General features: G+C 45.6%; 1 long non-coding RNA gene across 2 annotated transcripts in view; it reads left to right on the top strand.

The window, feature by feature from the left end:
- LOC123331825 overlaps positions 1-12,823 on the top strand; it is a 52,705-nt gene that overhangs the window by 23,684 nt on the left and 16,198 nt on the right. Inside the window, exons 2-3 of one of the 2 annotated variants that reach the window (XR_006640632.1) lie at positions 2,358-2,481; positions 10,684-11,525. The exons of the other annotated variant lie outside the window; for it this stretch is intronic. This is a non-coding gene — a long non-coding RNA (uncharacterized LOC123331825). Of the gene's footprint in view, positions 1-2,357; positions 2,482-10,683; positions 11,526-12,823 lie in introns of those variants that run through there. 2 annotated transcript variants of the gene reach the window in all.

Raw genomic sequence — 12,823 nt, 5'->3', positions numbered from 1 at the left:
ATCTTCCTGACCCAGGATTTGAACCCGGGTCTCCCGCTTTGTAGGCAGACGCTTTACTGTCTGAGCCACCAGGGAAGTCAACTGGATTTAAATAGTGAAGACTGGACAGTGATACAGATTAACTTTAAAAAAGCACTGAACCATATCTGAGAATGGGTGAATTGTATGGCATGTAAGTTTGACCTCAAAAAAGTGCTAAAAACTTTCAACAAATTGACACAGACGGCCTTACCCGTGAAGCGTAAAAGATGTACTGGTAATACCTGATCCTTCCTACAAATAGTTTGCCAAGCCCTGGTGTAGAGATTTGTAGATGCTTAAGTGTTATTACAAGACACACAGGAGTTCTCTGTGAGTATGTGAGTTCTGGGAGGCAGACTCTGGAATTAAGTATCAGAGAAATCCATGGATATATTTAGGGGAAGAGGGTTTTGTGCCCCCCAAAAAAGAAACAAAATGTTGCTTGTTTAGAGGGCGAAAAGGAGGCAGGGGAAGGAAGAAAAAGAAGGAAAGAAAAAAGTCAAATCCGATTCTGGATTTGGAATTATCTGGGAGAAAGTCTGGGGGGAGATGTGGATATATTTTATTTCTCAGTCATATAAACTTTAGCGTCATCAACAATGCTTTTGTTGATACCGTGGTACTTGAGAAGACTCTTGAGAGTCCCTTGGATTGCAAGGAAATCCCAACCAGTCCATCCTAAAGGAAATCAGTCCTGGGTGTTCATTGGAAAGACTGATGCTGAAGCTGAAGCTCCAATCTTTTGGCCACCTGATATGAAGAGCTGACTCATTGGAAAAGACCCTGATGCTGGGAAAGGTTGAAGGCAGGAGGAGAAGGGGAGGACAGAGGATGAGATGGTTGGATGGCATCACTGACTCAATGGACATGAGTTTGAGAAAACTCCAAGAGATAGTGAAGGGCAGGGAAGCCTGGCAGGCTGTGGTCTATGGGATCGCAGACTTGGACACGACTTTGTGACTGAACAACAACAACAAAATTGATGTCCATAAAGTAGGACTTGTTGAAATTTTGCCTGGGATTGCTTTAGAACTGTAGACCAAGGTAGAAAGAACGGACATCTTGGCAGTGTTCAGACATTCTAGCCACGAACATGGGACATTTGTCCATGCATTTAGCTCTTTGGTTTTCTTCCTGTGTAATTTTGTAGTTTTCCTCATATACATCTTGATCTATTTTTCTAGATCCATCCTTAAGTATTTCATAGTTTGAGTGCTAAGGTACATGTCATTGCTTCTTTTTTAAGCAATTTCTGTTAATTTTGGTTGTGTTGGGTCTTCACTGCGGTGCAGGTGTTTGTTTGTTTTTTTCTGGTTCCAGCAAATGGGGGCTCTGCTCTAACTGGTGGCCTGGCTTCTCATTGTGTAGCCTCGCTTGTTGCAGACTATGGGCTCTAGAGCACAGACTCAGTAGTCATGACACACGGGCTTAGTTGTCCATGGCACATGGAATCTTCCTGGATGAGGGATCAAAATGATTGTCGCCCGCATCAATTCTTAGCCAGTGGACCAGCAGGGAAGTCCATGCCAGTGTCTTTAAAGTTAAATTAAAAATTTTTTTTTTTATTTTTAATGGGAGGATAATTGCTTTACAATGTGGTGTTGGTTTATGCTGTCCAACATCATGAATCAGCCATCAGTTCAGTTCAGTTTAGTCGCTCAGTCGTGTCCGACTCTTTGCGACCCCACGGACTGCAGCACGCCAGGCCTCCCTGTCTATCACCAACTCCCGGAGTCCACCCAAACCCATGTCCATTGAGTCGGTGATGCCATCCAACCGTCTCATCCTCTGTCATCCCCTTCTCCTCCTGCCCTCAATCTTTCCCAGCATCAGGGTCTTTTCAAATGAGTCAGCTCTTCGCATCAGGTGGCCAAAGGATTGGAGTTTCAGCTTCAACATCAGTCCTTTCAAAGAACACCCAGGATTGATGTCCCTTAAGGATGGACTGGTTGGATCTCCTTGCAGTCCAAGGGACTCTCAAGAGTCTTCTCTAACACCATAGTCCAAAAGCATCAATTCTTCGGCGCTCAGCTTTCTTTATAGTCCAACTCGCACACCCACATATGTCTACTGGGAAAACCATAGCCTTGACTAGACGGACCTTTGTTGGCAAAGTGATGTGTCTGCTTCTAATATGTATACATACATCTCCTCTGTCTTGAGCCTCCCGCCCACCCCCATCCAGCCCTCTAGGTCATCACAGAGCACCGAGCTGAGAACCCTGTGCTACAGAGCAGCTTCCCACTAGCTGTCTATTTCACACACAGTCCGTGTACAGATGTCCATGCTACTCTCTCAATTTGTCCCACCCTCTCGTTCCCCCGCTGTGCCCCCAGGTCTGTCTCTCCACTGCAGCCCTGCAAATAGATTCATCAGGACCATTACACTCATGTTCTTAATGTGAATGTCCCGAGATAGCTGGAAGCTCTTTCCAGGTGGCAAAAAAAAAAAAAGGGAACCGTGAGTAAAATGTTAACCTCTCCCTTCTCACCCTCTGTCTCTCAGTCTCCGTTTCTGTCCATCTTCCTCTGTTTGCCACTTAACTCAGACATTCCCACGTGCCAGGTCAGGAAGGAAGCCCACTTGCCAGTGACCTTCTTTCCCATAAGAATGAAACACTGGGACAGCCAGTGGCTGCAGGACTATAGCCATGCCTCCAGGTCCCTCGGGCCACGCAAGTGACCATCTTCAGTCCTCTAACCTCGGGTACTCTTGGGACAAGAACGTTTGTGACCCCAGGGACTGTAGCCCACCAGGCTCCTCTGTCCATGGGATTCTCCAGGCAAGAATCCTGGAGGGGGTTGCCATGCCTTCCTCTTGACCCAGGTATCCAACCCGGGTCTCCTGCATTGCAGGCAGATTCTTTACCCTCTGAGCCCCCAGGGAAGTCCTTCAGAGATTACATTCCACTCTGTTTTCCTTCCCACCTAAGTGAGAGTGATCCTGCCCCAAGAGCAATGTATTCTTTGGAAAACAGGCAATTAAACTTCCCATGAATTTCAGCTCCCTCCATATGACGTGGTACACTCTTGAAGACTGGCTTCATAGGCTCTGTTGGGCAAAAGTTGAGCATTAATTCTCATTGATGACAAAAATTCGGAGAACATCAGAAGCCATCTTAGAATAAAATAGGATAGGTTATTTTGTTTTAAGTTAATATTTTTATCTATTTATTTGACCGTGCTGGGTCTTACTTGCAGCCTGTAGGATCTATTTCCTTGATCACGGATCGAACCCCAGCCGCCTGCATTGGGAGCATGGAGTTTTATCCACTGTCTCCAGGGAAGTCCCCTAGGCTAGATTATTGCTTTTTTTTTTTTTTTTTTTGGTCTCTGAGGTGTTAACCCAGTGTTTGGCAGATACAAGGCACAAATTAAATATTTGCAAAATTCCTTGGCATTTTAGCTTATTGAACTGCTTAATGTAATTTTTTCAACAGCCAGGGAAGTCATTTATTATACAAATGACTGCCATGAAATCTATTTCAAAAATGTCTAATTATTAGCATTGTTCTTTCAGGCAGCCGTGTTTCATAGGAGAAAGCAGATTCCTCGTTTGTTTGGAAAAGCACTGATCCTTTTCTGTATAGCAAGGTTATTTTTGAAATTAATTTATTAAAAAAAATTTTTTTTGCTGCTGTGGGTCTTCATTGCTGTGTGTGGACTTGCTCTAGTTGTGGAGAGCAGGGGCTATTCTCTAGTTGGCGATATGTAGGCTTCTCATTTCAGAGGCTTCTCTTGTAGTGGTTCCCGGGATGTAGAGTAAAGCTTTAGTAATTGTGGTACACGGGCTTAGTTGCTTCTCAGCATGTGTGATCTTCCCACGCCAGGGACTGAACCTGTGTCCCCTGCCCTGGCAGGTGAATTCTCAATCACTGGACCCACCAGGGGATGTCCAGTAATGTTATTAATGGCAATAAAAGATGGGTATCATTTGAGTAACTCAGTCACATCGGACTCTGTAACCCCATGGACTGCAGCATGCCAGGCCTCCCTGTCCATCACTGTCTCCTGGAGCTTGCTCAAATTCATGTCCATTGAGTGGGTGATGCCATCCAACCATCCCATCCTCTGTCGTCCCCTTCTCCTCCCGCCCTCAATCTTTCCCAGCATCAGGGTCTTTTCTAATGAGTCGGCTCTTTGCATCAGGTGGCCAAAGGATTGGAGCTTCAGCATCAGTCTTTCCCGTGAATATTCAGGGCTGATTTCCTGAATCAAAGATGTGTATATGATTAACAAAAAAAAAACATGCAAGATTTCCACACAGTCTAGATTTTCCAGCTTATTAGTAGGATTCTTTCTGATTATTGACAGGTAGCATTTCTGACTTTGTAGGTCAGGTTCCTATTGTGTACAGTTTCAAAGTTTACTGATTTTTATGATGATTTTGTGTGTGTGTGTGTGTGTGTGATCTGGTGATTCTAAACATGGTGCCTACAGAAAGCAACAGCACCAGGAGGGTGGAAAGATAACTGAGACTTTTTAAAGACAAGATCGTTTGGGACACTGATGGGATGGTCCCTCTAGTAACTCTGGATCTCACGTATATTTACCATCTAGCCAAGAATCACATCTCCCCTCCCCTCTAATCTTGTATGGTTTCAGGATGCTCGGTGCCCTTGTTACAGTGTCTTCAGAATTTCTAGTGTGTATCTGGGCTTCTCTGGTGGTGCTAGTGGTAAAGAGCCCGCCTGTCAATGCAGGAGACACAGGAGACATATGTTCGATCCCTGGGTCGGGAAGATCCCCTGGAAGAGGGCATGGCAACCCACCCCAGTATTCTTGCCTGGAGAATCCCATGGACAGAGGAGCCTGGTGCGCTCCGGTCCATGGAGTTGCAAAGAGTTTGACACGACTGAGCGACTGAGCACACACACGTTTTTTTTAAGATTTTTTTTCTTTTGATGTGAACCATTTTTAAAGTCTTTATTGAATCTGTTACAACGTTGCTCCTGTCTTGTGTTCTGGTTTTCTGGCCTCCAGCCATGTGAGATCTTAGGTTCCCCAACCAGGGATTGACCCCAAACCCCCATCTACTGAAAGGCAAAGTCCTAACCCTCAAATCTCCAGGGAAGTCTCTAGAACTCTGGTTTTAAACGTGTTATCTCTTCCACAGAGACAATGTGACTGGAATAAGGAATGCAGGCGTGTACTGAATACTTTTTTCTGAGTTGACATATGGCAGTAGGTGTTACCCAAGTGTAAGACATATAAATATATGATTGTTGTTCAGTCGCTCAGTCATGTCCAACTCTTTACGACCCCATGCACTGCAGCAGGTCAGGCTGCCCTGTCCATCACCAACTCCCAGAGCTTGCTTAAACTCATGTCCATCGAGTTGGTGATGCCATCCAACCATCTCATCTCATCATATGATTAGTGAAGCTCAAACACAGAGGCACAAAATGACTCTCCACTTGAGGATGTGGTATAGAATTTCTAACTCCTTAATGACAGGCTGTGGCGAGTGAGTCTCTTCCAGTGGTTAAAACAAGGAAAGCGGTTAGGAAGTAACTTCAGAGCTAGGAAACTTATGAGCTAAGACCTCAGTCTGTCAGTATCCCCAGTGCAAGACCTATAACTCATATATTCCCTTGACAGAATGTGGTGCCTTTGAAGTCTTCCTTCCAAAAAAAAAAAAAAAGCTATAACCCAATCTAGTCATGAGAATAACCTGATACATCCCAGTAGGAACAGACATTCTACACAATATTTGCCAGGTCCTTCTTTAGTCTCAAGATCTCCAAAAACAAAGGAAGCTCTGAGAGATTGTTGCCGCCAAGAGGAGCCTCAGGACCAATGGTGACTATAGGTAATGTCTTCTGAAGAGGGTCCTGGCTCACAAAGGGGACAGTGGGTAAATAGGAAGGACGTATGGAGAGTGGGCTTCGCTTCCTCCAGTAAAACATGAAAGGGAACGCACTTGGGTGTTCAAGGAACTTGCATGGTGGTCCAGCAGAAGCCCGCTAGATGCCAGAGTCTGAATTGTGAAGTCGTGCTCGCATCCGTGCATGCTAAGTCATCTCAGTCGTGTCCAGCTCTTTGGGACTGTATCCCGCCAGGCTCCTCTGTCCATGGGATTCTCCAGGCAAGGATACTGGAGCGGTTTGCCATTTTCTCCTCCAGGGGCTCTTCCTGACCCAGAAACCCTAATCAGTTCATAAGAACACCCCAACGCTGCTGCACTGGAGGATGAAGGGATAGCTACGTTAGAGATGTCTCAGGGCAGACTGTGTTGACTCTGTGTCTCATGCAGCTTGGATTATGTCCATGGAGGAAAGAACTGGCTTGCCCAGCACCCCCATTTTCTTTTCTTTTTTTATATTTATTTGGCTGAGCTGGGTCTTCGTTGCAGCATGTAGAAGCTTTAATTGCAGGGTGTAGGATCTAGTTCTCCAACAAGGGAGCGAACCTGGGCCCCCTGTGCTGGGAGTGTACAATCTTAGCCGCTGAACCACCAGGGAAGGGCCAAGCCCCCTTTCTGTGACTGATGGGTAGGTGTTCCGAGCAGAGTCTGTAAAGGATGAGGCCAGCAATCACAGAGAATGTCGCTAAGTCCTCTATTTAGGAAAGATGGCTAAGTGCTCTATTTAGTAAAGATCAAGAGAGAGTCTTTGAAAGATGCAAGGAAGCAGGCAGAGAAAGCAAGTGAGACAGAGAGAAAAGAAAAACACGGTTGTCAGAAGAAATGTGATCTGGGAGTGTTGACATGATTTTTAGAAGACTCAGCTTGTGTTTTGGAATATCATTCCCCTTTGGAATTCTTCTGTACGACGCTTTCCTTAAACCCTGCCTTGCACGGTGCTTGGGACTTGATGGCCATGGCCTTTAAGACACAGTGGTAAAGATCATGACCATGTGATGTTCCAGTTTGTTCAGTTTGCTCTTGTAAGAGGTTGATTTTAAGCTCCCTGTAAAGATTGCATTTCCCACCCACTATCTATGACAAGGCTTGAAGTGAAAGTTGCTCAGTCGTGTCAGACTCTTGGGACCGTGTGGACTGTAGCCCACCAGGCTCCTCTGTCCGTGAGATTCCTCAGGCAAGAATGCTGGTGCTGGTGCTGCTGGTTTACTCTCAAAGGCATGTCCGACTCTTGCGACCGACCGCATGGACCATAGCGCACCAGGCTCCCGTGTCCATGGGATTTTTCCAGGCAAGAATACTGGAGTGGGTTGCCATTTCCTTCTCCAGGGGATCTTCCCCACCCAAGGACCGAACCCGAGTCTCTTGCATGGGAGGCAGATTCTTTGCTGACTGAGCCGCCAGGGCGGCACCAAGAATACTGGAGTGGATGCCGTGCCCTTCTCTAGGGGATCTTCCTGACCCCAGGGATCCAATCACGGCCTCCAGCATTTGCTGGCAGATTCTTTACCCCCTGAGCTACCAGTGAACCCTACATAGTAAAATGGCACTGAACATAAAGTGAATACAAAGGGGAAAATGACCGGTTATTCCTGAACTTTGTCAGAAAACTGGACTCTGGAACGTTGGCCAAGAATTGCTGTGTGGCTGAAAATGGCTCGGGTAGAACCTAAGACTTCCGCACTGCCGACGGCCAGCCGTGTCCACTGGAGGGCAGATAGTCATGGACTCAATTCCAATCTTTTCCTTTGCTGAAGTTTTTGAGTTGTTGGTGTCTTAAGTTGGGAAGACAGTGGAATTCCCTTCCATGATAGTAGAAAGAGGATTGCATCTTTTTTTTTTTTTTTAATTGTTAGGATTGATTGGATTAGCTTTTCTTAACACTGGGTCTTTGTTGCTACGTGGGAGCTGCTCTCTAGTTGCAGGATTTGCTGGAAGATTCTTTACCCCTGAGCCACCAGGGGAGGCCTGGATTAGCTTCTTAAATCACATTGTCTAAGAGTACCAGTTTATTAAAAGTATAGTTCCCACGGAGAAGTTCTAACGACCGCAAGATCCACAGTTAGCATTCAGTCAGTTCAGCTCAGTCTCTCAGTCGTGTCTGACTCTTTGTGACCCCATGGACTGCAGCATACCAGGCCTCCCTGTCCATCACCAACTCCCAGAGTTTACTCACACTCATGTCCATTGGACTGGTGATGCCATCCGACCGTCTCATCCTCTGTCATCCCCTTCTCCTCCTGCCTTCAATCTTTGCCAGCATCAGGGTCTTTTCAAATGAATCAGCTCTTTGCATCAGGAGGCCACGGGATTGGAGTTTGAGCTTCAACAGCAGTCCTGCCAATGAATATTCAGGACTGATTTCCCGTAGGATGGACTGGTTGGATCTCCTTGCCGTCCAAGGGACTCTTCAAGAGTCTTCTCCAACACCACAGTTCAAAAGCATCATTTCATTGTTAGCATAATGACTTTTAAAAATGTATCATTAACTCTGTCATTTAATATGTAACTCAGTATGTAATTCTCGTCAAAGCACAGAATTCTCGGTAAGAACTCCCACACTGAGATATCACTTACTAGCTAGATGAAACGGAGAAGGCAATAGCACCCCACTCCAGTACTCTTGCCTGGAAAATCCCGTGGATGGAGGAGCCTGGTGGGCTGTAGTCCAGCAGCAGCAGCTAGATGAAAATGTTAAGCTGTAAGATTCAAGTTCCTCATCTACAAATAGGAATATTACTAGTAGCTTGAATGTGTGTGCTTGTGTGTGTGCATGCTAAGTCACTTCAGTCTTGATAAACTCTTCGTGACCCTTTGGACCACAGCCCATCAGCCTCCTCTGTCCATGGGATTCTCCAGGCAAAAATTCTGGAGTGGGTCACCATTCCCTTCTCCAGGGTATCTTCCCAACCGAGGGATGGAACCCCTGCCTCCTGCGTTTTCTGCATCGCAAGCAGATTCTTTATCACTGAGCCACTGAGTAAGCCCATGATAATGAGTGGTTCTTGTATATAAACAGGAAAGAGTTGATGTGTTAAATTTATCAAGGTGAAACTGGACTGCCAGATACCTCATTTACTTTCCCTGTGGACACATACTGCTTTACTATATGTGTACCATGAAGGAGGAAACGGCAACCCACTCCAGTATTTTCACCTGGAAAATATTTATGGACAGAGGAGCCTGGTGGGCTACCATCCAAAGGGTGGCAAAGAGTTGGACAGGACTGAGTGGCTGAGCAGCAAACGTTCTATTTCATATGAAAAGAAACAATCAATTTTTGCCAGGAATTACGCTAGTATTCTTGATCCAATTTTAGACAAAGAAGATGACTTGAACCTCTTTAGGTGTATGTTGTATCACAGTAATACACGTGGTTGTCATGATTTAGTTGCTCACTGGTGTCTCAGTCTTGGCAACTTTGTGGACTGTAGCTCGCAAGGTTCCTCTGTCCATGGAATTTTTCCAAGGCAAGAATACTGGAGTGGGTTGCCATTTACTTTCCCATCATTTCAGTTCAGTTCAGTCACTCAGTCATGTCCAACTCTTTGTGACCCCATGAATCGCAGCACGTCAGGCCCCCCTGTCCATCACCAACTCCCGGAGTTCATTCAGACTCATGTCCATCGAGTTGGTGATGCCATCCAGCCATCTCATCCTCTGTCGTCCCCTTCTCCTCCTGCCCCCAATCCCTCCCAGCATCAGGGTCTTTTCCAATGAGTCAACTCCTCACATGAGGTGGCCAAAGTACTGGAGTTTCAGCTTTAGCATCATCCCTTCCAAAGAAATACATATATTTTAGACATACATTGTATCATAGGATGAGCCCTGGTGGCTCAGATGGTAAAGAATCTGCCTGCAATGCAGCAGACTGAAGTTCGATCCCAGGGTTGGGAAGATCCCCTGGAGAAGGAAATGGCAACCCACTCCAGTATCCTTGCCTGAAGAATCCTGTGGACAGAAGAGCCTGGCGGGCTACAGTCCATGGGGTCACACAGTCAGACACCAATGAGTGACTAACACTTCCAACACTGCCTGTATCGTAGTGATTCATGCCATAATATTATATATGCCATGAGTCCCAACCCAGATTTCACGCTGTTTTCACCTAGGAACATTTATCCATTCATTATAAGTAATGACCCCAATGTTTTCATAATTGACTAAACGTCCTAATGTTTTGAATATTGGTGAACGTTTGCGCCTCAGTCGCTCAGTCGTGTCCAACTCTTGGCAACCCTTTGGACTGTAGCCCACCAGGCTCCTCTGTCCATGATATTTTCCAGGCAAAACACACTGGAGTGGGTTGCCATTTCCTGCTCTACAGTACACGTAGAGTAAAGCAATAAGCGTCCGCGTCAAAGTAAATGAGGTATTCGGCCAGTTTCACCTTGGACCTCATAGATTTAGTGATACACACATTATTACATACAGGAAGAAATTAAAGGGCTCATTGAAGCTGACATCACGATTGACTCCTCAGCACAGCTTCATTTATTTGAGTGTCCCAGTCTCTAAGGGTCGTCCCTGGTGGCTCAAACGTTAAAGAATCCACCTACAGTGTGGGAGACCCGAGTTCGATCCCTGGGTTGGAAGGATCCGCTGGAGGAGGGCATGGCAACCCACTCCAGTATCGCTGCCTGGAGAATCCCACGGACAGATTAGCCTGGCGGGCTACAGTCCATGGGGTCTCAAAGAGTCGGACACGACTGAGTGACTAAGCACAGCACAATCACTCTTAAGAGACTGCTTATATTTACAACGCCTTGACCCAAAATGGATAATCTTGCTGCCTTTCAGGGACTGTTGCAGACCGACACTGTCTCTAGCCCTGGGTTTCATTTCAACTGCCCTGTTGCTGCCTTCAAAAGCGAGCAGGCGTGGGGCGAGGATGCAAAAACCTTCCACAGATGCAGAGCGTGTGGCGCTGAAGTTGTCAGAGTAGGTTTGCATCTATCTTCCTTGTACAAGGTTTTCACGCCAAAGGTCAAAAAAGGAACTGAATCACGATCACGGGAGAAGCGTCCAGCCGCAGAAGGAAAAAGCAGCTCAAAGCCACGTTTTACGCCCCGTGGTTTACATAGGTCAGTGCCACACTCTTAATCCATCCGACCCGCTCCTTCTCCCACTCGGTCCACAACTCCGTTCTCTATGCCTTCGTCTCTACTTCTGCCCTGCAAATAGCTTCATCTGTACCGTTTTTCTAGATTCCGGACACCTGTGTTCATAGACGATATTTGTTTTCGTCTTTCTGGCTGGCTTCACTCTATTCTGGACTACTTATTTCTCATGATCACAGCTGGAGGGAAATGGATGCTACGGGGATCTGCCTTAGAAACGGACTCCAGAAATCAGCCTCCCCAAACCGTTCCCTCTCCTCAAGGACAGTTTTCACAACCACACAGTCTGTCCTTGGATGGAACTTCTCTCAGTTTCTCTGTCAATACAGCTACCAGTCGTTTTAACACCTTCAGTAGCTTTTGGCTGGACTCGAAATGGTTATTCCTTGTTGCTCTTCAGGCACTAAGCGATGTTTGACTCTTTGCATAAAAGGGCCTCCCTGTCCTTCACCAACTGGCAGGGTTTGCTCAAACTCATGTCCATCGAGTCGGTGATGCCATCCAACCAGCTCATCCTCTGTCGTCCCCTTCTCCTCCTGCCTTCAATCTTTGCCAGCATCAGGGTCTTTTCCAATGAGTTAGCTCTTCATCAGGTGGCCAAAGGATTGGAGTTTCAGCCTCAGTCCCTCCAATGAATATTCAAGACTGATCTCCTTTAGGATGGACTGGTTGGATCTCCTTGCAGTCCAAGGGACTCTCAAGAGTCTTCTCCAACACCACAGTTCAAAAGCATCAATTCTTTGGCACTCAGTCTACTTTATGATCCAACTCGCACATCCACACGTGACTCCCGGAAGAATCCTCGCTTTGACTAGATGGTTTCTCTGTGGTCATCTTGAAATGTGTAAGTGGAATGACATGCAATGCCCCGGCTACGCTCTGTTCTCGCCAGATGCTACTAAACTCCTTTTTCCTTCATGGCACACATCTATGAACCAGATTTAACGAGCAGTGAAATGAGCACTTTACTCTCATGCTTTTGAGAAATGAAAGGCAGGTTTTTTACCCTTTGTTGGTTTGATTTTCATTGTAATTTGGCTGGTTATTTCGGCTTTCTCAAAAAGGTAAAATATCGCTCCAAGCAAGCTAAAACTTTATGGAGTGATCATGCCTTTTATGGATTGATGCAAGCCGTGGATAGTCATGTGAAATGGGGGAAAAGCAGAGAAAAATACCTTTTCTTTGCAACCCTAAGGATTTTCCAGCAGCTTGATAACAAGCTGTAAAATACACTTCTCATCACTTTCTGGAGATCATCCACAAACTGCTGCAGTGTAATTTATTTATACTATTATCAAGCTCAAGGTTTTTCATAGTCGTGATAAGACTATCTCCTGAAAGTTTGCCAGGCGTTTTTCAAAAATTGGAATATATGTTCTCTATATTTCTCTCCTAATCTCTCTTCAAGTTTTAAATAGCATTCTTTGCTTCTGCTGGGGTTTTCTGTTTGTTTGCTTGAACCAAATATTTTCTTGCCTTTCATCCTAATTCTAGATCACAGTGGGATTAAATGAGAAGTTGATTTGAAGAAACTCTCCACATATTTAGGAGCTAACACACTTCTGAGTTCATTTTGATCAAAAGAGAATGTCCTTAGGGAAATTTTAAAGGTATTTTGAACTGAAACAAATTGAAATTAAAATGGGTTAAAATCTATTGCTCGTAAGCAAAGTGAGACATGGAGGAAAATGTTTCTTTAAATGTTTTCAGAGAAATATAAAAATATGTAAAATCCACTAATTTTTCACCTGCTGCTGCCAAGTCATTTCAGTCGAGTTTGACTCTGTGTGACCCCTTAGACAGCAGCCCACCAGGCTCCC

This window comes from Bubalus bubalis, chromosome X (assembly GCF_019923935.1).
Source record: "Bubalus bubalis isolate 160015118507 breed Murrah chromosome X, NDDB_SH_1, whole genome shotgun sequence".
Classification (NCBI taxonomy): domain Eukaryota; kingdom Metazoa; phylum Chordata; class Mammalia; order Artiodactyla; family Bovidae; genus Bubalus; species Bubalus bubalis.
The sequence above is the reverse complement of the archived record's forward strand: the minus strand, read 5'-3'. Positions and strand labels throughout refer to the sequence as shown.